Source organism: Dendroctonus ponderosae, unplaced genomic scaffold, assembly GCF_020466585.1.
Source record: "Dendroctonus ponderosae isolate FM_Combo_2020 unplaced genomic scaffold, Dpon_F_20191213v2 Dpon_F_20191213_10, whole genome shotgun sequence".
Classification (NCBI taxonomy): domain Eukaryota; kingdom Metazoa; phylum Arthropoda; class Insecta; order Coleoptera; family Curculionidae; genus Dendroctonus; species Dendroctonus ponderosae.
The window spans coordinates 6,894,606-6,919,015 of NW_026017111.1; the positions used below are offsets into that span (position 1 = coordinate 6,894,606).

The 24,410-nt window shown below is 36.5% G+C and overlaps 1 protein-coding gene across 1 annotated transcript in view; it reads right to left on the reverse strand.

Annotated features, from left to right (window-relative positions):
• LOC125502762 (dystroglycan 1-like) overlaps window positions 1-22,506 on the reverse strand; it is a 52,203-nt gene extending 29,697 nt beyond the window's left edge. The window contains exon 1 of the mRNA XM_048661985.1: window positions 22,272-22,506. The gene's annotated coding sequence lies outside the window, so the exon portion shown is untranslated. The remainder of the gene's footprint in view (window positions 1-22,271) is intronic.
• Between the last annotated feature and the right edge of the window lie 1,904 nt (window positions 22,507-24,410).

Here is a 24,410-nt window from a genome sequence, read left to right on the forward strand (position 1 = left end):
TTTGCTGCCTATAAAATAATATTTTGTCTTGAATAAGCTGACAAAGACAAGAGTTCGTCTTAGCAGGTTCCTGAAAACAAAAATTCTTCATTTTGAACTGCAAAAGCAGACGAGAAAATCGAACTGATTTTTGGAAAAATGCCATGAAATTGCCTGCGGATGATGTAAATTCAAAATTTTCCAACTTATAGAAGAGGATTTTTCTAAAAGTTGCTGCCAAAAGGGAGACTTTGTCTTTACTGTATGCTGGGGGCAAAATTTCAAACTTTCGCCTTCAGAAACCAACGAGAAAATCGAACGCAAATTAGAAATATTCTTTTAAATTGTCTGAAGATGACGTAAATTCGAAACTGTTCCTTCCTATAGAAGGTTCTTTTGTCCATAATACGCGAATAAAGACAAGTTTTTGTGTCAGCAGATTCCGAAAACAAAAATTTTAAAATTTGAACTACAGAAGAAAATGATCAAATCGAACGCAAATTCAAAAGTTTTCCAACGTATAGTAAGAGGTTTTCTCTAAAAGATACTGCCAAAGGGGAGACTTTGTCTTCACTGGGTTCTGAGGACAAAATTTCAATCTTTCGCCTTCAGAAACAAACGAGAAAATCGAACGCAAATTAGAAAAAATCCATACAATTGTCTGAAGATGACATAAATTCGTCTTTCGCCTGCGGAAACAAACGAGAAAATCGAAGAAAAATTTAGAAAAATTCCATTAAATGATCTGATGATGATGATGATGATGTTACCGAAAAAAGCTCAAATTCGAGACTTTGAAACTCTTTCTGGTTTCAAAAAACTAGACTAAAATGAGTGCTTCTTGGTAGCTTCTGGGCAACTACATGCTTTTCAAGCCTCCAAATAAAAATGCAATGCTCGAAAACAGGTAGAGATGGAAACAAGCTCTTATAAACATTTGATAGCTAAAAGCAGCCCTTATATACCTAGCGAGTCTCAATTTGAGAATCGGATCGCACATTTTTTCACGAACTTTTAAAAATGAGTGGGAAGATGTTCTGGAAGTCTCTAAATAACCGCAAGCTGAAACACGTTCTCTTGGGCATTCGACTGCTAAAGGCAGCCTTTGAAAACCGGACAACAAACGCTCCATTTAATAGAGAAAAGTATGGTCTACATACTGACAGAGTTTCAATTTAAAGGCACTATCGGGGATTTTTTGAGAAATTTTTGAAAATGAATGCAGTTTAGTAGAAAGTGGACCCTCAAGATTTTGACTAAAAATCTCTTGCACCAAAACCAGAAGATGCACACTCGATAATCGAGTTCTTGCTGTAAATTTATTCTTTAAAATTCGGGCTTTTGCACATTTTTTGGTTATTTAGCATCATTTATATTTACATAAGCAGCTTTTCCGGAAACTGCATTCAAAAGTTTTAGCGTTTTCAGCTGCATTACGAAGACATAGTAATCCAGCCTAATCTGCCAGCATTCCAAGCCCATGTTTTTCGCAACTAATCCCACTTTTTAAGACGTTTAGATCGGATTACTAATCGAAATGGCTGCTGGCCTAAGCTGGTTCGTGTTTCCTATAACTATTTTCGCTTCATGTATTCTTCCAGCCAGTCAGGGTTTATTACCCATGCTTAATTTCACTTGATGTTTTACTGGCGAATGCAATAAAACACTATTTTATGGAGCGAACAATCGCCAGCAAAACTTGCCAAATTCAAAGACGAGAGAAATTCAATAAACAAACGATTTTTGGATCAAAAACACTAACTTAAAACGCACTTAAACGCCACTGGACACTGCACAGTATAAACTGACCAAACTTTTTAATCAATTGCTGCTAAATGAAAGTGTTTTACCGGCACGGTTGGCCGAGTGTTAAATAGTGAAAATAAATAAATAATTTTCAATGGTCGATTTTCCTTAAAAAGCGAGCATAATGGAAATTAGGCGGACATGCTGCTTGAATGCCGGATATGCGATGCCAAGCATGGAAATGAACGAGAAAACCCAGGAGTTTCTAAATAATTCTTCATGAGAAACTCGAAAATTTCACGAAAACTTCCTTTGAGGGCTTTGCTGGGATCATTTCCATGTAGCAGAAAATCACATTAGTTGGCGATTTAACAACATGTGGTTGTATAAGCAGTTTGGGCAATGAAGGATATGCATTTTCTGCTCATTGAAGCAGCTAAACATTGTTCAATGCGAAACTAGTTGCAGTTGGCTTAAAATTGTACGGTTTTTGCAAGAAACCAGGGAAAATGCCGGAGGTTTATTAGGGAATATGGTCAACGCAAGGGGGTTTTAAGATATTGGCTCAAACTGCTCCCAATTCAAACCTATGAAAACTGCATAAAGAGTTTATGGGCATCGTACGTACTTTCCTGACTGTGTTTCAATTCCAAAATTAAAATCAAATCCTGGGTTCTTCAGTCATTTATTTATTGTTTAAATGAACAATAAATAAATGACTGAAGAACACAGGATTTGATTTTAATTTATGGGCATCCCCAGTTTCCAGAGCCGTTTCCTTCTGCCTTAAGCTCGGMAATTGAAAAGAAGACATAAAATTTGTGAGAGAACTGGAAAATACAAAAGAACATGCCCAGGGCAGAAATGGGCAAAAATGCAAATTTAASGGACACTTTTKTAGACTTTTCTACCGCCCGGCAATCATCCATGTTATACCAGRCGTCCCCGATTAGTACCACAAATGAAAATACTTACAGTTACTAAACAAATCACTTAATAATGTGTGTTCCGATTACGTCAACACYATAAGTCTTCGAATAAACGCACGCAAACTGGGAGAGCAAAATGAGGTCAGGAACTAATTGAGACTCCGTACCGAACTTCGGGGCCAATTAAAGACGATCATTGGTTGCTCTGGCTAGAAAAGCGCACATTCTTATTCGTAATTATTGTTGTTAAATACAACTAACTGGTTGGCGACTTAGTAAGTGAGGCGATCGAAACTGGCGTCACCATGCAGATCGTTCACCCTGTTTGCTGTTATTTGTCATGGGCTGAAAATAACGCAAAATCCAACGTGACTAATGCAGAGATGCAGTTCTGTCGTGGATGCAGCAGATCGGGCTTCCTGAGCTTTGCCTGATTTAGCGGCGGTTTCTGGCACAGAAATAGGAGCATGCATGATCGTGACTTTTTCTCAGCGCCTGAGAATCATTTTTGGCCGAATCCTGAATTTTCTCTGCGACAATCTACCTGCAGAATCAGGCTAGAAACTTGTTCCCCATATTTGGGCCGAAATTGCATATGCTCTGTTTTAGTTTAAAAGTGACTAAGCTTGAGAGGRAAARSGTTGCGAAAAATAGTTAATATCTATATATAGTTTTTCTCTTTTGCATCTTTAGCTGGAAGCAACATTGTCTCTATTTGGAGCAAAACTCAGGTTGSTGCCTGCTGTTGTGCGAGAGATGTGGTTCGTTAAAGAGCAGCCTGCACGCACAATTTTCTTCTGGACTGCGGAAACTGGTTTGGACTATTTTTAGAAAATTGAGCTGCAGGGCTGTAGGTTTCAAATTTGTCATTCAGTTAGGCAGGGTATTTTCTGTATTGCAATAAATTTCAAGTGCTTTTGGTACTTTTGTTCAAGATATGTTGTTCTATACAGAATACACTGCACCATTTTCATCTGGACTGCATGAACTTGTTTATATGTTTTTGCAAAATTAGGCTGTAGGGCTGTAGCATTCAAGTTTTAGGGTTCAGTTAGTCAGGATATCTTCTACATCTGGGCCAATATTCAAGTTCCTACCTGTTCTTGTTCAAGAGATGTGATGCATTATAGAACAGATTGCACGGTTTTCGTTGCGATTGCACGGCTGAAATTGGACTTGATTATTTTTGAAAAATCAGATATGAAAATTTGCAGGATCAAAATTCGCAAAACTGACGAAAAGAGTATTCTTTAGAGAAAATTTTGCAACATCGATGAAGAAAGTCTTCTTTATATTTGGGCCGAAACTCACGAACACAGCACCATTTTCAATTGGACTGGAAAAACTGGTTTCGATTCTCTTCGAAAATTCAGCTGTGGGATTCATGATTCAAATTTTCGGATTCAGCTTGGCAGAACATTGTCTAAAGTTGTATGAATACATACGATTTTCATCAGAATTGCAAAAACTGGTTTAAATGATTTTTTGAAAATTCCACTGAAATACTGCAGGATTTTATTATGCGGGTTCAGTAAGTCACGATATTTTCCTGTTCTTGTTCAAGAGATGAGTTAATTAGAGAGAAAACTGCGCGATTTTTTAACTGAACTGCTAAAACTGGTTAACATTCATTTAAAAAATTTCCCTGCAGCGAAGCAGGATGCAACAGGACTCAGTTGGGCGGAGTAGTTCTATATTTGGACAAAAAGTCAAGTTTATCCCTGTTCTTGTGCAAGGGGTGTAGTCCATTATAGAACAGAATGCGCGGTTTTGATTTAAACGGCAGAAACATTTTTGGCAAGATTTTTTGCGCTGCAGGATGGAAATTTGCGGACTCGATTACGAAAGTATTCTTCATATTAAATAAATGGACAAAAACTCAAGTGGTTTTCACAGTTTGATCAGGAAATGTTGTTCGCTAAAAAACAGTTTGCAAGACTTTTTTTTGGACTGTTGAGTGGCAGAATTCGCATTTCCAAACTAAATTCAGCAAAATATTTCCCATAAATGGACAAAAACTCAATTGGTTTTCTGAGTTTGTTCAGGAAAAGTAGTTCGATCAAAAACAGTTTACTCGATTTTTTTAGACTGCTGAAACTGGTTTAGATTATTTTCAGAAAATTTAACTGTTGGGCTGCAGAACACACATTTACAAGTTCACCTAAGCTGAACATTTTGTATAATTGGACAAAAACTCAATTGGTTTTCTGAGTTTTTTCAGGAAAAGTAGTTCGTTAAAAAAACCGATTGCAAGATTGTTATTTTGACTGTTAAAACTAGTTTAGATTATTTCCAGAAAATTCAAATGCTGGGTTGCAGAACACACATTTACAAATTAAATTCAGCAAAACATTTCCTAGAAACGACAAAAATTCTATGGGTTTTCTGAGTTTGTTCAGGAAAAGTAGTTCGATAAAAAAACAGTTTACTCGATTTTTTTTGGACTGCTGGAACTGGTTCAGATCATTTTCAGGAAATTCAACTGTTGGGTTGCAGAACACACATTTACAAGTTCACTTAAGCTGGACATTTTCTATAATTGAACAAAAACTCAATTGGTTTTCTGAGTTTGTTCAGGAAAAGTAGTTCGTTAAAAAATCGATTGCAAGATTTTTATTTTGACTGTTGAAACTAGTTTAGATTATTTCCAGAAAATTCAAATGTTGGGTTGCAGAATTCGTATTTACAAATTAACTTCAGCGAAATATTTCCTATAACTGGACAAAAACTCCCTTGTTCAGGAAATGTAGTTCGTTAAAGAACAGACTGCACGTTTTTGATCTGCACTGCGAAAACTGCCTAACGATGATTTTTTTGAAAATTCAACGGACTCAATTTTGTTATGTTTTTAACTCAAATTTGTCTGTTCAGTTGAGCAAGATATTCGCTATATTTAAGTGAAAATTCAAGTTGCTACCGGCTCTCACTCAAGAGATGCAGATGATTAGAGGACAGACTGCACGATTTTTATCCGGACTAAAATTACTGATTGCATGCACTATTTGCAGAAAATTTTGCTCTAGGGTTGCAGGATTTCAATTAGCAGGTTCAGTTATGCAGGATCTTCGGTCAACGTTCAAACTGCTACACGCTTTTGATCAAGAGATGTACTTTCTTAGAGCACGACTTCCATCTGGGCTGCTAAAACTGGTTTATATTATTTCTAAAAAAATCAACTGTAGGGCTGCAGGATTAAAATTTGCTGAATGCATTAACCTGAAGACTTTCTCTATCAGCTCAGCTCTATATTATCTTATTTCCTATTCAGAAAATGTAGTGAGGTTTCAATTAAATGACGAATAAAAACTTTTTCAAGCCTCAATCTCCTCTTCCAGCTTCAGTTAAAATTCGGTAACCATCTTTGGACCTTCAACCGAAGAATGCCCATCAATCATCAAATCAATCCAAAATCGATGTTAAAGCCATCAAACATATGGGTTAAATTTTCAAAACTTTCAACTTACCAACAGATCTCACTCAGGTATCGGAACTCCAATGAGTCCTGGCTGGATGAAGCTGGAAGCAGAAAGAAAAGTAAATTTACCCTGCTGGATGTATACTTTTCTGGAAATCGACGCTCAATGAATTCGATAATAACCATTAACATCAACAATTTCAATTAAACTGCAGCTCAATTACATGCAATTAAACAGTAACATCGATACAAAGAGGTGGAATTTCGACTATCAATTATTCACTTAATAATAATGTTCCTAATCAACATTCCTTGAACGATCCGGCGATAAATTATCGCTTCGACTAGTGTAGTGGTGCTTGCAGTATATACAGGGTGCTGCTGGCCAGTGGGCATTTAAGCAATCCTCTAGCGCTGGATAAACAGTCAGTTTATTAATATTTACGCACATAATTAATCAGCACAACTACTTCCAGATGGTTTCGCATGACCAAAGCGATCGTATTATACACACTTTCATTGTGGAAATCGTAAAGCGCTCATTAGTAAGTGTAATTTTAGCGTTGAAAGTAACAGTGATGGACGTAAGGATAAGGCGTGCACGCCCATTCAATTATTCATTTATTGGTTGAAAAGTTGAATTTACTAGGCGCCAGTGTGGGCTATAAATGCGTAGGATGATAACGTAAAAAGCGGCTAGAACAGGGCAAAAACATGGTAAAAAAGCGAGAACCGACTGAAACTCCTTATTAATCCTGAAGCTTCAGCTGGTTGAAAGTGCATTTTCTTTCATGGGGAATCCTCACCTTGAAGAATCTAAAACAGGCGATCCGAAGCCATTCATAGTAATGTCACGTTAAATCGTCGCGCCACTGTTTTGTGCACTTCCGGCATCAATCACCTTTCGAATATCCGGCTTTTTATACTAAGATAATGCCAAATCACCTCTATAAAAATCGTAATAATCATAAGTCGAGGATGACGGTCTTTAATCGGCTGGTTATGGATTAGACGTCCCAGAACAATGCAAAAAGCGTCACTTTTCAAGTTTAATGGCTGATTGATGGGTCTGAATGTTAATGCGGACTTTTCAAGGCACAAACTGATGCCGTAAAACTAGAACCGAAGAAATAAATCGTCACTGTTTGAAGTTCGGATTCGCACCCTCGAGGCCCTTCGCTAAGTTCCCCAGGCCCATTTACAACCCATTCAAAACGTGTCCCTTGGGAGGAAAGCCGGCGGCTGTTTGAGCAATATGTTTAATAAACCCTCTGTTGAGTTCCATTATTTCGCAAAAGGGAAATTTTCCCATTTCGGACTGGATTTAGGGCTGCGCGGGTAAATATTGGAACGCTATGGGTAGTGGGGCCAAAAACTAATAAATAACATTAGGTTTTACGGTTTGGAGATTGAGGGTTTGGGTGTAAATTGTGTCAGTTTTAAACCTCCAGTGTCGATGATTTGAAAAATTTTCAAAATTCTCTCAGCTACAGGATTTAATTAACTTTACTTTTGATGTGAAGAGTGCAGTTTTTCTATAAATGGGGTTAATTTGAAGTCTCTATCTCAGTAGGTTTTGTCTAGGGAACTTTTTAAAAGGAGGCATGGTGGGAACACATGACTTCTTGCACACAAAATTTTGGGAATTTTTCTAAAAACTTTTAGTTGCAGGATTTGCCTCAAAGTTTTCCCACACGAACGGTGAAGCGTTGGCAACAGCTGATGATAATTTCAAATCTTCACTTATGCGGGTTTTGAATATGGGATTTTTTAAACAAAAGCTAGCGCTTTGCCTACACGAAGCTTTTTAGGTACAAGTTTGAGAAATTTTGTAGCAGCTCTCAGTGGCGGGATTCAGTTGAAAATTTTTGCACGAAAAACGTGCAAGTTTTGCCATAAGTGTGGGAATTTCTGCTCTCCACCTCAGTTTATTTAGAACATGTGATTTTTCAACAAGAGTTTGCTTAGTGGTAGCCGATGGCTTTCCAGTCAGAAGTTTGAGAATGTTATAAAATCGCTCAACTGCCAGAAAAACCAAAATTTTCCCATGGGGAAACTGAAGTTTTTGCCGCATATTCTATGAATTTCAAGCCTCGATCTCATGTGATGTTGAACGTGTCATGTCTCGAAAAAGGGCGTGCGTCGTAATAACTAGAGGCTTTCCAGACCCACTTTAGAAAAATTTTAATAACTCTCTGTTCCAGGAATTATTGTTTTGAGGAAGGGTTTAAGCTTAAGCTTTTGCTATAAATGATGCGAATTAAAAAATCCATCTTATTATGCTTTAGAATGGGCGATTTTTAAAACGGAATCTGGCAAGTACCAACGCACAGTTTTGTAGGAACAAGTTTGAGGAATTTTTAAAATCTTCCGAAAAAATCGTCCATGTGCAAATTGGATATTTTTCTATAAACTGGGTAAATTTTAAGCCTCCATCTCTATGGCTTTAGAATATATGATTGTTCAAAGGCAGCCTTCAAACTGCCAACCCGGAGCGCTTTAGGCATAAATTTGAGATATTTTCAAAACTCCCTCGATCAAGAGGTTTAAAATATGTAGTTTTTCACAAAGAGGCTTGCACAGGTACAAGCCATTGCTAAGAGACAAATTTTAAAAAATTAACTGCTTAATTTAACCGATTTTTTTTAGGAACAAAGAAGGAAATTCTGCTTTTAATTCAAAGAATTTCATGTTTATACCTTTGAATTATTTCAGTTAATATAAGTTTTGAAAATGAGGCTTGTGTGGTGGAAAACACCCAGATTCCTATCCACGGGTTTCAAACATTTCAGAAAATCTCTTATCTGCTGTGTTCACCTGAAAGGCTCTTTAAACGGGCAGCAAAATCTTTGTTCTCAATGGTGTTAATTTCAAGCCTCCATCTTTGTTCGTTTAGAAGTTTAAGAAGTTTTAAAACAATATTCAAACGCCAGATTTATCTGAAAATTTCTTCACGTGAATCGTGAAGATTTTTCTGTAATTGGTGTTAATTTCAGGTTTTCACCTTTTGAAGAGTGACTTTTTTGCATTGAAAGCTATGAATTTCAATTTTGTATATCAGTTTGTCTAGAGTATGTTCTTAAAAAAAAGGTTTGCATATTGACGAAACGTAGCTTTCCAAGCATAATTTTGAGAATTTATCGAAAATATTTTAACGGTCGTATTTCCTTGAAATTTTCTCTGTGAACAACGAATGTTTAGCTATAAATCGAATAAACTTGAAGTTTTCATCTGCGTTGGTTTTCAACGTTAGCAGGTTGAAGGAATAAAAGAGACCTGAATGCTGACAAAGCATGCGATTCTAGGCACAAGTGTGAGAATTTTTCGAAAGGATCTCCAAATCCAGATTTCCCTAAATTTTTTTTGGTGAAAAGAGTGATTTTCCAGTTTCATTCTCGCTCATTTAATTCGCTTCATTTTCAGAAATTTGTCAAGCGCCGCTTTCACCTCAAATGCCGCTTATGTGAATAGGTTTTGTAAACTATGCAAAATATTACAAAAGTTTGAGAATTTTTCAAAATCTGTCAAATGCTAGATTTAGCTGAAGTTTTGCTCTTTTTTTTTGTTCTTGACAAAAATAAACCTTTTGCTATACTTGTGGAAAACTTCAAGAATCTACCTTAGCAGGTATAGACTCCCTAATTTTTCAAAAAGGTACTTGTATATTGAAAAAACATGGCTTTCTAGGCACAAGTTTAATATTTTTTTCAAAATCTCTCAAATGCCAGATTCCGTTGAACGTTTTTTAGCATGAAGAGTATACATCTTGTGAATTTCTGGTCTCCACCACAGTTGATTTAGACTCAGTGATTTCTCAAAAAGAGACTTGTAGATTGATAAAACATGGCTTTCTAGACACAATTTTGAAATTTACTTTAAAATCTGCCAAATATCAGACTCCATTGAATGTTTGTTTGCATGAACAGTAAAGGTTTGGCTACACATCTTGTGAATTTCAAGTCTCTAGCGTACTTTGTTTAGACTACGTGATTTTTCAAAAAAGTATGGTACATTCATAAAATATGACTTTCAAGACACAAGTTTGAAATTTTCTTTAAAAACTGTCAAATGCCAGATTCCGTTGAATGTTTGTTTGCATGAAGAGTAAAGGTTTTGCTACACATCTTGTAAATTTCAAGTCTCTAGCGTACTTTGTCTAGACTACGTGATTTTTCAAAAAAGTGTGGTAGTAGAAAGGTGTATAAAATATGGCTTTCAAGACACAAGTTTCAAACTTTCTTTAAAAACTGTCAAATGCCAGATTCCGTTGAATGTTTGCTTGCATGAAGAGTAAAGGTTTTTCTAGACATCTTATGAATTTCAAGTATCTAGCGTGCTTTGTTTAGACTACGTGATTTTTCAAAAAAGTATGGCAAATTCATAAAATATGGCGTTCAAGACACAAGTTTGAAATTTTCTTTAAAAACTGTCAAATACCAGATTCGGTTGAGTGTTTGTCGGCATGAAGGGTAAAGGTTTTGCTAGACACCTTGTGAATTTCAAGTCTCTAGCGTACTTAGTTCAGACTACGTGATTTGTCAAAAAAGTATGGAAGATTGATAAAATATGACTTCCCAGACGCAAGTTTTGGAAATTTTCAAAAATCTGACCTTATTGAAAAATTGAGCTTATACACCTATACTATACTTCTTGCAAATTTCAATAATCTATCTTAATATGTTGAGACTCCGTGATTTTTCAAACAGACTTGCAGATTGATCATACATGGATTTCTAGACAAAAGTTTGACATTTTATCAAAAATCTGTCAAATGCCAGATTCCGTCGAAGGTTTGTTTGCACGAAGAGTAAAGGTTTTTCTATACATCTTGTGAATTTCAAGTCTCCACCGTCGCTGGTTTAAGCTACGCGATTTTTTAAAATAGTATTGAAGCTTGATAAAATATGGCTTTCTCGACACAAGTTTCGGAATTTTTCAAAAATTTGTCAAACACCAGATTCAGATGAATATTTGTTCTCGTGAACAATGCAGCTTTTGCTATACTTATCGCAAATTTCAAGAATCTATCTTTGTAAGTTACGTGATTCTTCAAAAACAGATTTGCATATTAATAAAACATGGATTTCTAGACACAAGTTTGGGAATTTTCTTTAAAAATCTGTCAAACGCCATATTTATGTGAATTTTTGTTCTGATGAAACATGAAGCTTTTGCTATACTTGATGCCAATTGGAAGAATCTATGTAGGTTAGCCTGCGTGATTTTGAGACGTGTAGATTGATAAAACATGGCTTTCTAGACAAAAGTTTGAAGTTTTCTCAAAAATCTGTCAAATTCCAGAGTTCGTTGAATGTTTGTGTGCATGAAAAGTAACGGTGTTACTACACATCATGTGCATTTTAAGTCTCCACCGTAGCTGGTTCAGGCTACGTGATTTTTCAAAAAAGATTGATAAAATATGACCTTCTAGACACAAGTTATGATTTTTTTTAAACTGTCATATGCAAGATTTAGTTGAATTTTCGTTTGCATGAAAATTGAATGTTTTACTATCTTTCTGGTGAATTTCAAGCCTCCACCGTAGTTACTTTAGACAATGTGATTTTTCAAAAAAATATCGAAGATTGATAAAATATGGCTGTCTAGACACAAACCTGGGAATTAAAAACAAATCTGTCAAATTCCAGATTCCGTTGAATTTTCGTTTGTATGAAGCGTGACGGTTTTTCCATACTTGTGATGAATTCCATCTCTCCACCTCAGTTGGTTTAGACTGCGCGATTTTTTTTTAAGTTTGGCTAGGATTGATAAAATATGGGTTTCTAGACATGTTTAAGAATTTTTCAAAAATCCGTCAAATGCCGAATTCAGCATCATTTTTGTTCACACGAAGATCGATCCATTTGCTAAACATATTGTGAATTTCGAGTCTTCAACGTAGCTGGTTTAGACTACTTGTTTTTCCAAAAAAGCTTCATAAAACAGGGCTTTCTAGACACAAGTTTGAGAAATTTTCAAAAGTTTGTCAAATTCCAGATAAACCTCAAACTCCGTTCAGGTGAAGAGTGACGCATTTGCTATTGATGTTGTATATTTCAAGTGTGGACCGCAGTTGGTTAAGACTGGATGATTTTGAAAAGCATACCCGTACATTGATAAAACATGAGTTGACACAAATTGAGAAACTTTCAAAAATATCTCAGCTAGAAAAAACATGCATGCAAATAAAGACCTTTTTGTTATAAATCGTCCGTGTTTCAGTCTCAATTTTAGGTAAGGTTGTTTGTGCAAAAACGTCGTCTTTGCAATAAATAGAACACATTTTGAGTCTCCACTTCAGTTGGTTTGGACTGCGTGGTTTTTCGTAAAAACAATTTCCACATGATTGAGCAGCTTTTTGCATGTGAAATTGGGATGTTGAAACAGTGCAATTCCAAGCCCATTTTCATATTAACTGGGACATGAGGATGTCCAACTAACGTCTTGTATAACAGTAGCATTTCTCAAGAGTTCTTCGCCCTTTAAGCGTCCCAAACTAAGTGCACTTTTCCAATTCAACGGCCATTCCGTTTGATAGATCTGCCTAGGCTGGGCCATAAACTGTCCAAAAGCCCACTCTTTGACTTATATCGCCAATATAAAACCGAAAAACCAATAAATCGAGCGCTTAAATTTCACTTGGAATTTACGGAGTCTGCATCGTTTTGAGGAAAAATGTTTATTTTGTTTTGGCATTTATTCGAGGCGCACGTGGGACAATAAACAGCGATTATGGATGCCTCGTGTGATATAATTATATTTTAGTACTACCGAGCTTGGTTGAACAGATTGGTTAAGCAGTAGGGGACATGTGGGATTGAATTGTTCACAGGTAAAAATGGACTTGGCTTTTTTCCTTCAAAACTACGCTTCAAATCTACAGCTGGGAAGCCAATGACAAACAAGATTCTGTTTGTTTTCGTTGTTTCGATGTGCCACTATCTTCTGTTTGGACAAGATATCACACACCACGTAGTCTCATGGAAATTCACAGTATTTGCTCGCACTTTTAGAGAATGTACTTTAGATCATTGTATCAGGTGATATGTTCTTCTTGTGAATCCCTGATAAGTGAGTCATTGATACCGGATAGCGCGTCAAAACATGTCCTCTTATCGATATCCCTGTTTGCATTAACATGCTCATCGGGTGTTTTTTCTTCCCGATTTAATAAACTATCGAAACGAACAAACCGATGCTGCACACAGTCAAACTTGCTTGTATGCAGACCTTTCTTCGAATGTGAGATCATGTCTGACGATAAGCCAACAAGCAACGCTTTGTTTCTATGCAAATCGTGGCTCTCAACATTGCATTCATAAGTGCAGGCAGGCTTTAATTTGTCATTGAAAAGACACAATTTTTTTAAACTCCCATGCCCCCGTTCTGGGCAGGTAAGCGCGAAGAAGAACCAAATGTTACACCAATGCTTCCACTAGATAATGATGCAATTGACCGAGACCTTAATGTCAAAAGACGCACACAAAGTGCGATAGGGATTTAAAAATAATCTGGAATAGGCGAGAGTGTTGTTCAGCCGATTCATGGCAATTCTAATATGAGATTGGCGACACATTGACCAGCGGCCGAACTAAGACAACAACAATAACACACTGTGATCGAATGGTTCAATTGGATTTGTGATTAATTGCAGTAATTAAAAGGAGAAGAGGTTGCGAGTTTTGAGGCAAATAATTCACATTTTTCGAGACACAGCAAAGCTTTGTAGGCACAAAATTGAAGATTTTTGAAGATGAACGGAAGTATGCAGGTTAAGGCACAGCGACAGAGCTTTTTGGACAGAAGTTTGATTTTTAGAATCGCTGTACTACAGATTCACTTGCGACTTTTTCTATCTCTAAGTGCCGCTTTTGCCATCAAAAATGCAAATATTAACCTTAGAATATAAGGCTTGCATAATGCCAATGCAATGTAGTTTTCCGGTCAGAACTCTTCTTCTCATTCTTTGTGAAGACCCTTTGGTCTGTTTATTTCGTCTGGTCAATGTTGTTGATTCTCCTGTGATATGAATATCCAATTATCCTTCCATCTTTTCGGTGGTCTTCCGATGGGTCTTTTACCAGCTGGATTTCCATTCGACACAATCTTCGCTATTCTTTCGGGGTCCATTCTTTCTACATGGTTCCGCCAGCATCTTCTGCGCTTTAGTCCCCATCTGATTACATCCTCCACCTTGCAGGTCTGTCTTATCGTTGCGCTTCTCACTCTATCTCGTCGTGATTTTTTTCCCGCTATTGACCTTAGGGTCAGAACTCAATTTTTTTTAAATCTTTCAACAAAAAACTTTTCTGAAAAATTTTACATGAAAATATTGAAGTCTTTGCCACAAACGGTGCAAATATGAATCTTCAGTGTTAGTTCGTTCACAACATGCAATTTTTCAAAAAAACGCCAGTTTTATGACTGCAATTTTTAGATTTTTCGAAAATTTCTTTATGTACAGCTGGAGGTTTTGTCTACAAATGGGGCAAAACTGGAACTTCCACTTTGATGGGTTTAGAATTTGCAGTTTTTCATAAGGAGTCTTGCATAATGCCAACAGAGAGCTAATCAGACACACGGTTGGGAATTTGAAAAAATCTCAACGGCCGGATTTACCCTAAAAAATTGTTTATGAAGAAGGTAAAGTGCCTCCGTTTGGGCTCGATAAGACTATAGAACTTTTCAAAAAATATTCGCGTCAAATGAACATATGGAACATTTTCAAAAATCCTCCAAATCCAGGATTCAACTTTTCGCCATGTGAACGAAAACGTTTTTAAAACTTAAAAGGCTAAAAAATTCCAAAAGACCACAAATCTAGTCTTAAAATATTACGTATTTTGCCGTCTTTCGTTGTTTAGGTTCATATGGTTTATTTAAAATATACATGAGCTCATCCAGCTCAGCGATGACAAGTTTAATCGTGAGAAGATGCCGGTTCTTGGATAGTTTCCTATTCGTAAAATGTTAGTGACCGTCGCATCTCACGCATAAATTTACTGAATAAAATTTCGATAAATGCGTATGTTTATGTTTCCTCAGGAAAAATTGCGTTGCATTTTTCGGGCAATTCCTACTTGCAAGCTGTTTTGAAACCGTTCGTTCTAATGCAGTTGGGTGAGTAACGCCCTAATTGCCATTGCCCGGATATGTTTGACAATAACTCAAGCATAAACAAACAATTATATGGGATCCACTCCTTTTATGGGCCATAAATAGCCACACAATTGATGTTGAATGAGCCATCTGCGTGCCAAAGCCGCACGCAATTTGCCCCAAATATGTTATTGATTGCGTCTAAATCAGCCCATGGACTCGGCTTAGCATAATCGGCACTTAACAGCACTCGCATGCCTAATCAATATGCTCAATCTGAGCATTTTCGATTTGCCAACCAGGAATTCACACTAAAGCTTAATCGGTCAGCGGCAATTGATAGAGAAATCCATTTGCTAGGAAGGCCATTAAGCCAATGATGGCCATTAAGTGGCATAAATCTTCGTTTTGATGCACTTTTCCTCGATATTCAATTTCAGCCACTGGCCTTATTAATAACCCAGTTCTCGGACTGGATTTTCGTTTGAAATTCTCCACAGAAAGCTGGCTTGAAAGTGCGAATGCGTCTGCATTTGCATGCAGTTTGTCTTGACCCAGATCCCCTAGAATCGAAAATGCATAAAAGCCCATAATTTATGAAAGCAGGCCTTTTATTTCGCCGGAATTTTCGGAAATTTTCCATCATAAACCAAGGCGTTTTTCGGTAAACATATCTGGCCCCGATATAAACTCCACTTTTATGCTTGGACCGGGTTTGCAAGTAAATGATTACCAGCAGACAAAAATAATTTGTTTTCACTTGCCTGGTTTATGTAAAAATGAGCGAGAACGTAAATGAAATTGTAGAATATTTGCTACCTTCACACTTAGTCTGCAGAGTGCATTCTACTATCCAAAGTGCGAAAATATTTTTGTATTGGTTCCGTCCACTTTCAGGCCAACTAGTTTTGCTGCTCGGGTACATAATTAAGTCTAGACAAAGTGTGTCAGGCCGGAAAAAGGCAAGTTTAATCACCGATGCCAAGTGAAAACAATTGCGTCTTTTAGGCAGAATGTGAGAGGCTGAAAGGCACGATTGTTTCCAAGTAAAAAATATTCGCGGCCTCGGGAAGATTGCGACTATTTGTTATGCGTAATTTGTAACAGTGCAAAGTTTCCTCTATTGAACGGCATTGAAAGCCGTCCTCTAACTAATCAACTCTTTTAATGACAAATTGTTGAAAAATATTATCCCATCAAGCAGAAAATCAAACAGCATTTTCAAGCCTCAAACTAAAAAAATTAGAAAAATTGACGAAGAGTTTAGGCAAATTTACACCTGTAGGTTTACCAGAGGGCAACGCCTCCTCGCTTGAACATCGAAGAGTGCAGCCCTTTAACTTGGCCAGATTTTGAGTGACAAATTTGTGAAAAACTTCCCCAAATGTAGAGGGCGGAAAACTGCATTTTGCGGCTTCAGACTTAAAAAATTACCCCAAATTGACGAGAAGTGAGAGCCAATACAGACTTGCATGAATAATACGGCAAAGATTCATCTATTGAACGGCGTTAAAGGCAATTCTCGAACTGATCAACTCTTTTAATGAGAAATTGTTGAAAATTATTTTGCTACTCCGGAGAGGAACAAACATTTTCAAGCTTGAAACTAAAAAAAAATCAGAAAAATTTACGTAAAGTTTGGGCAAATTTACACCTGCAGATTAACAAGAGGGCAAAACTTCTTCTATTAAATATCGAAGAGTGCAGCCCTTTAACTTGTCCAGATTTTCAGTTACAAATTTGTGAAAAAGCTTCCCTAAATGTAGCGAGCGTAAAACTGCATTTTGCAGCTTYGGACYTGAAAAATGCMCGCAAATTGACGAGAAGTGAGAGCCAATASAGACTTGCAGGAATAATACGGCAAAGATTCATCTAATTGAACGGCGTTAAAGGCAATTCTCTAACTGATCAACTCTTTTAATGAGAAATTGTTGAAAATWATTTTGCCACCCCGGAGAAGATCAAACAACAWTTTCAAGCTTCAAACTAAAAAAAATCAGAAAAATTGACGAAAAGTTTGGGCAAATTCACACCTGTAGGTTTACTAGAGAGCCTCCTCTATTAAATATCGAAGAATGCAGCATTTTTACTTGTCCAGATTTTCAGTGAGAAATTTGTGAAAAAGCTTCCCCAAATCTAGCTGGCGGACAACTGCATTTTGCCGCTTCAGACTTACAAAATGCCCGCAAATTGACGAAAAGTGAGAGCCAATACAGACTTGCAGGGATAATACGGCAAAGATTCAACTATTGAACGGCGTTGAATGCCATTGTCTAACTGATCAACTCTTTTAATGAGATATTGTTGAAAAATATTTTCCCATCCAGGAGAAAATCAAACTACAATTTCAAGCCTCAAACTAAAAAAATCATTAACATTTGGGTACATTTGCACCCGTAGGTTTACCAGAGGGCCAAGCCTCCTCTATTAAATTTTGTAGAGCGCAGTTTTTTAACATATCCAGATTTTAAGTGGCAAATTTGTAAAAAAGCTTTCCCAAATGTAGTGAGCGTAAAACTGCATTTTGCAGCTTCATACTTGAAAATTTTCCGCAAATTGAGGACGAGTGAGAGCAAATACACACTTGCAGGAATAATAGGGCAAAGAATAATCTATGGAATGGAGTTGAGAGCACGTTTCTGGATTACCTTCATTTTGACTGACGATTTTTTTATGAACCATTTTCAAATACAGTTGAACTCAAACTGGATTTTAAACCCGTAAACTTTGAAAAAATCCACAAATTCGAAAAAAGTGCGAATAAGTTGACACTTATTAGATTAATAGGGTAAAGTATTGTCTATTGAATGTCTTTTAGGGCATATCTCTAATTACTTCACATTTTGCGTGCCGAATTTTTGAAGAATCTTTTTCAAGAGTGGTGAAACTCCAGATAAATACTTAAAATTTTCACAAATTGAGGAGAAGTCAGAGCCGATTGTTAGTTAGATGAGTGACATCTCTCTCAAAAAACTTAAACTGCGATTCAAAGTTTCGCTCAGATTTCAAACAAATTTAGAGCAAATTGACACTGGACTTTAGCTATTCAGTATTTCAGGCACCAAGAATAAAATGGCTCTAAACTCTGGCGGATTTTAAGCTGTATTTTCAAGCATTAAATTTAAAAGACTCTATTTATTAGAGAAAAGTGTAAGCAGTAAAAGCACTCGATTCTTGCAGAAATATTAGAGCAAAGATTTTTCTATAGATTGCCTTTGAAAGCAGGCTTCCCGGCTATCCTCATTTTGAGTGGCAAACTTTTTGAAAATCTCTTCAAAACATAGTTGAAATAAATCTAGATTATTTTTCTTTTTGATTATTAGAATAAGGTTTAATCTCTAGAATAATAATAAGTAGAAAATCAGCACTTTGAAGGATATTATTTTTGGACAATCCATTTTGATGCTCCCACAAATTGAGAAAAAAAATAGAATAAATGGACAGGACATTATTACAGAATTAATAAAGCAAAATCTCCCATATTAACTGGTAGAGAACGCAGACAAATCGAAATGATCTCGATTTTGAATCCAAAACTTTTTCAAATATAGGTCTACGGTAGTGGCGCTCAAACTGCATTTTCAAGTTTCCAACGTAAAAAATTGCGCCAACATGCCAGTATATTGATAATTGCCGGAAAAATAAAGCAAGACCACCTCTATTAAATGGTGTTGAAATCATATCTGCAACTTATTCCCACTTTGAATGGCAAAACATGAAAAAAATCTCCTGCTAACGTGATGGAAAATCAACCGTATTTCCATGTTTCAGTTTTAAAAAAATTATAAAAAATGAGCAAGTACGGGAACAATTCCACACTTGCTGGATTAACAGAGCAATGCCCTTTCCATTGAGTAGTACTGAAAGAATGCATCTAAATTCTCCTCAATGAGAGCATGAAATGTTTGAAGAATTCATCTTGTTAAGCTTTTGCCAACGAACAAATCTCTAAATTTGAGAAAAAGTGAAATAAAAATGGCATTTTCAGGATATATAGCTATAGAACGATGATTCTTCTGTTGAATTATTTTAACAACTGTTCGGCAGCTAGCCATAATTTTACGTGGCAAATTTTTGAAAAACCTTGAGCAAACGTGGTGGTAAGTTAACTATGTATATTGCAACCTTCAAACTTAAAAAAAATCCCTCAAATTGAAAAAAACCTAGAATAAATTGACACTTGCAGCATTAATAGAGCAGAATCTCATCTATTGAATTGTATAGAAAGCAGTTATTTAACATATGTAGATTTTAAGTACTGCACTTAAAAAAAATGCATTTCTAATGCGGTAGCACACACACTGCATTTTCAAGCTTCAAGCTGAAAAAATTCGCGAAAAATTGAGAAAAAGCGGGAATTATTTACAACTTCTAGGAATAGAAGAGCAATGTATCTTCTATTCAAACTTGTTAACAGATTTCCTGTGCTTCTGCCCAATTTGAGTGTAAAATGTTTGAAGTATTCCTTTCATGTGGGTGGAAATCTCATTGCATTCTCAAGCTTTAAAATAAAAGTAATCCCAAAATTTCAGGAAGTGAGAAAAAATAATCACTGTCAGGATCTAAAAAACTGTGTTTGTGTCTCTTGTGTTATCAACTGCTCGATTACTCGTCACCATTCTGAGTGATTTTTTTTTTAATTCTGCAAACGTGGTTGAAGCAAAATGCACTTGGAAACTGAACACACACAACCTGGGAACTTGAAAAAATTCCAGAAATTGATGAGAAGTTAAAGTGGCCCTTATTGAATCGGGTTGACAGCGACAACTAGTCCTCCTTTTAAGGACTGATTTTATTTAAAAAAGCCTCTTCAAAAGTTTCAAAGTTTCAAACATAACAAAAAACAGTTCAAGATTCAAACTTTAAAAAATCCCAAAAAATGAACGAAAGTGAATAAACAACTGCACACTTCATTAAATAAATGTTCTTCTATTTTACAAATATTGAGGATTTTTTGTTTCCAATCACGGTTTCAAATTTTTTAAACATTTTTATTTCAAACGCAACTAAGCTGCATTTTGAAGCTTSATACTTAAAAATTYCCTCGWATTYCRACAAAGAGAGTATAAATCGACACMGGCAGGATTTATAAGAACTATTCTTCCAATCCAAAGTCRCCCTTTAGCTAAGAGTATTTCAGCTACCAAACTTTTGARATATTCTGTTCAGGCARTGGAATGATGAACTCCTGGAAACTCCCCCTGGAAAAATCCCCTAAATAGAGGAAAATTCGRAAAAAATCAACACTRGCAGGATTTATCGAGCAATGTTTCCTCTGTTGAAYGAYACTGATRCCGAGCRCGTAGCTYCTYCAAACGCARTGGATATTGAGCTGCGTATTCAAGCTTTAGCTTGAAAAATCCTCAAAGATTGTRGAAATGCAACAACAAATTGACACTTGCAGWACTGATAGAGCCCGGTTYATTCTRTCGAATGGTRGTAAAAGCAGAACTRYGCGTTATTCCGATTTAGAGGAACAGATTTWWAAAAAAGCCTTCTAAATCTGGTCAAGCTTCAAATAAAAAAAAATAAAATTTACAAAMGCGACTCTTGTGGKATTCMTGGAGCTTTTCCTCTACCATGTGGCACAAAAAGCAGCAATTTCAGTGCTAAACTGCTGAAAAACGCCTGCCACAGGCCAAAGGAAAAATGAGAAAATACGGTTCCAAACTTAAAAAATCGCCCCAGTCYCAGGAAAATTGARGGTAAATCGACAMTAGTACGCGCTAAAAGCGCAAAGTTTTCTAGATCAAATGACACAAAAAACAGCTTTGCACCTCTACCCGAATTTCAGCGGCAAATGTTTATGATGAACACACATTGAAAAACTGTCGAAAGTTTCGAATTCCTGCCATCATCGGACTATTTTAAAGCCTATGCTAAATGAAAACAACTCGTTTGATCCGCTAAAGCTTTGAAATTTTGCAGATGACGCCAATTTAATTGCAAAAACATGCGAAAATCAGATGGGCATGTTGCATTCCTATTTGCCAACGTAATCCGGAATTAGCCGTTGTTTTTCATGTCATTCGATCCATTCCTCCCAAAATCTATGAACACTAACAATTAAATTGCATTAAAATCAACCAGCTTTAGGTCGGGGAATATGGGAGGCCGTTGAAATTTCAACAGCAAGCTGAAAACAACCGTTTGGGGAGGCATCTGGATGATTAGAAGTTGAAGAAAATCCTCCGACTTAATGATGTTGATGGCTCCAGATCGGGCCTTTTAAGGCGATGCATCCTATTAATAAAACTGGTTTAAGACCCAATTATGGACTTTTTAAATCAAACGGATTTACGCGAAAGACCTAAGAAACGATGATTAATTCAATCAAGTCCAGTTCCAGTTCGAGTTGATACCGGACAGGACGGGACGTGAGACATTAAACCAATCAAAACCCGTCTAAGACCATAATGGTTGATTATTTAACTAGGAGATTAAAAACTGTTCAGGACCAAGAGTGTGAGGGCCGAATGGGTTGAGACCACCAAACAGAGCGGATTCAAACCCGTGTGATCTGCATTTTCGGTTGAAGATTGAATGTAATTAGCTGATGTGGTGGCATGTAGACCTACAATGGTTAGAAGGGCTTAAAAAGCTGTTTACTTAATCCTGCAGTTGAAACAAGTTTGATCATGTTTTACTTGTAAGGATCGGCCCTACTAATAGGTGATCAATAGTTAAACTGTTGTTTATTAGCAAAGTTTGTTATAAATATATTTCAGAATTTGGATGAAAATATGGTTTAAAACATGGTCTTCAAGTACATATATTCCGATGAAAACACATGCAACTTGATGTGAGGCATTGAATAAAAGAGCAGCGACCGTGAACACAACAAACAAATGAACCCCGTCTAGACTTCCAGGTGATCCAGCTGGAATTATGGATTTTTCCCGGAATCGCACCAGCATTTCCAGGGCATTGATCCCTCTATTTACTTTCGTTTCCTCGACTTGAAGCCATCTAAACGCGTCCCAAATGGACACAAATTCCGAAAAAGGTCCGCCTAATGTTAGCTGCAAGCTTCAGGCAATGCAACGGACTGTTTAGCCGGTTTTTTATTGCATCAAACAACAATGCAAACCCACAAATCTTACCTGCGGATGGAACCCGAAGAACCCACAGTCGATCGAGTGCGTTTAATGCACGGGAGGCACTCACTCACCGCAAATCGGTCCGATTTCACTGGGGAAAAATGCCGGAAAATCGGTTTGTTTAAACGTCGATATCGATAGGGGCTCTTGTTCAGTTTACGTTCCGGCGGCGGCTTTCGGCCGAACGAGCACCAGAAACTCGGCTGAAGCCTGAAGCCGAAGCTAATGCCCCTCCTTATTCATCTCCCAAATAAAAGACCAGCTGCTTGCGGTGCTAAAAATCCGCTCGAAGGACCAGCTTCGGCCATCTTTTGCGCTTAGAACGCAGCTGGCCCTGGTTGGAAGAGCTGACATTCTCGAAGTAGATTTCTGGCGGTGGCGAACGTTGGTTTTTTTGTCTAGAATTCGGTTGATTTTGTACGTTCAACTATAAAGTAAACTGGGTTGTTTTGAGAAGATTTCGTAAGTAAAATTGAGGTTCATGTTAACTGTTGAGGTTTTTTGCTCAAAATTAGACATTTTTTTGCAAAAACCTGCAGAAATTGGCTTTGAGAAAATGAAAAGATCATTTATATTAAGTGAGGTTTCTTGAGTGATGAAAAGTTTCGATTCAGTTCAAGAGTTTCTATTAAGTTAAGGATATTTCAAACGCTTGGATGAAGCAAAATTTTTCTTCTATCTTCTAAAAAAGCTTCTATCAACCTACGATTTTCTGCAGTTAAAAACTTTTCTATTAAACTAAAAGCTAAAGAGTTCCACTTAACCAAAATTTCTGTTATGTTAAGGAACGTTTCAGCCAAGACGAATAGTTTTCTACAAAATTAATAAGTTTCCATCAAGATAAAAATCGCGAATAAGTTAAGAAACGAGTTAGTTTTGGCCGAGGCCCTGCAAAAATGCAGAAACAAATTCGAAAAATTTCTTAACAGTGGTAAAGAGAACAACAACTTTGATGTTAAAATTGGCGGTTGCTGTTTTTTAAACATTACACTCTTTGTCTAGAAAGGCTGGCACATTGCACATGAAATGATTTTTTCTAGCCTTGGAAGGGCTAGAAACACGCAATGTGGTATTTGAAACGATACGCAATTTTTTCAAAAGGAAAAAAGTATACAAAAGAAGTATTTTTACTAGCAGTTGGCGAATGCGACAGCTACGATGTTGAAATTCTATCTAAAAATGCACGTTTTATCAAAAAGCTGCAGAAAGATACCAGAATTTAAAAATTTTGAAAATCTCCGGATGCTGTTCTAAAGAAAGTATTTTTGTACATTTCCAAGCTCGCCTGGATCTTGACACTTCGGCCAATGCGCTGCATTATTGGTAGAATCTACTGAAACTATTACTCAGATATCAGGTTCAGAAGATCTTGGTCCAAAAACGAAAAACTGCCTAAAATTTTACAAACTCCGAGATTTTCTGTTAAAAAAACCAGGACCTCGAATGAAACAAAATTCACTTTAGTCTTGAGCTACAGCTTCGTAACTCCACATTCCAATAGGTGAAATGGTTGCTCAGAAACGAGCACGAAAAGGTATGGTTCAAACAGAAAAATACACCGAAGAAATGTTTAAGAAGTTCAACAATTAATTAGCAAGAAGACAGTCGCTCAAATAAGACCATATTTGAAAAATGTGTAAACCAAAGCGTCACTTATAGAATAATGGAATAAAAATTTCATAGCTGAGTCTAATGCGCTGATTATACCATGATGCAGGACTGAAAAATAACGCAAAAGCTTTTCCAAGTACAAAAGGATGAAATCTAATGCAAATGGGTGTTTTCATTGTATCAAAAATTCCCACAAACTGAACATTAATCTATGGTAATACATATATTTATACAGTAAAATCCTCTTATAATGAACCCGGTTATAGTGAACTTTCGGTTAAAACGAACTTTTCTCCTTTAATTGAAACGTCATCCATAAAAGCCAACGTATTTTTTTACTGGTTATAACAATCTCGTTTATAACGAACTTCCGGATATAACGATCATTTTTCGCGTTAGTTGTATATTCACATTCCGTTTATAGCGAACTGTCACTCTCAACAACAGCTCAACAAACTCAGATGAAGATGTGCACAATTTTGTCGAAGAACAAGTTAAAACCAAATTGAGTGATTTCAATTTCTTCGAATA